This window comes from Cygnus atratus, chromosome 1, assembly GCF_013377495.2.
Source record: "Cygnus atratus isolate AKBS03 ecotype Queensland, Australia chromosome 1, CAtr_DNAZoo_HiC_assembly, whole genome shotgun sequence".
Classification (NCBI taxonomy): domain Eukaryota; kingdom Metazoa; phylum Chordata; class Aves; order Anseriformes; family Anatidae; genus Cygnus; species Cygnus atratus.
In genome coordinates, this window is record NC_066362.1 from 206094089 (window position 1) to 206094915 (window position 827).

Genomic DNA, 827 nt, shown 5'->3' on the forward strand with positions numbered 1-827 from the left:
TACACAGCTGCATGAGAGAATTTATTTAAAGAGACAAAGAATAATACAGGGCAGAGGGGATCTCTGGCATCTCCGGTCCAACTCCTTTCTCAAAGCAGGGCCAGCCAGACCAGCCATCTCAGGGCTACATTTTGGGGCAGTTTGGGATAGCTAATTACAATTTCCCGTGTTTCTTGTCCCATCGCTGGTCACCTCCGAGGTGTCTCCTCTGCACCATCCCAGCAGGCAGCTGCAGATAGTGGTGAAGTCCCCTTTTGCCTTCTCTCCCAGTGTGTTCCCAGCTCCCAGACCTTTCTACACACCCAACCAGCCTGGTGGCCCTGTGGGGCTCGTTCCCATCTGTCACCCTTTGTCTGGTTCAGGGGAGCCCAGACTAGGCCCAGTGCCCAGATGTGTCCTCAGAAGTGCTGGACAGAGGGGAAATCACCCAGATCAAAGCCCACAGCTGCCCAAGCCCTGTCCTTGACTCCGCACAAATGGGCTGTGATGTTCCCCCATTGCAGCAAGGGTTTCCTTCTCCAGGGGCACCCTCTGCAGATCCTCACAGCCCTCCTAGGAAGGTTCTGCCTCTGTGACCCGCAGCTGGCACTGCTCAGAGCATTCCAGCAGTCCTCGGGAATATGAGGACCAGGAACAGTGCAGCTAGCAGGGACAGGGAGGTGATTGTCCCCCTGGGCTCTGCTCTGGTGAGGCCGCACCTCGAGTGCCGGGTTCAGCTTTGGGCCCCTCACTACCAGAAGGACATCAAGGCCCTGGAGCGTGTCCAGAGAAGGGCCCCGAAGCTGGGGAAGGACCTGGGACACAAGTCCTGTGAGGAGCGGCTGAGG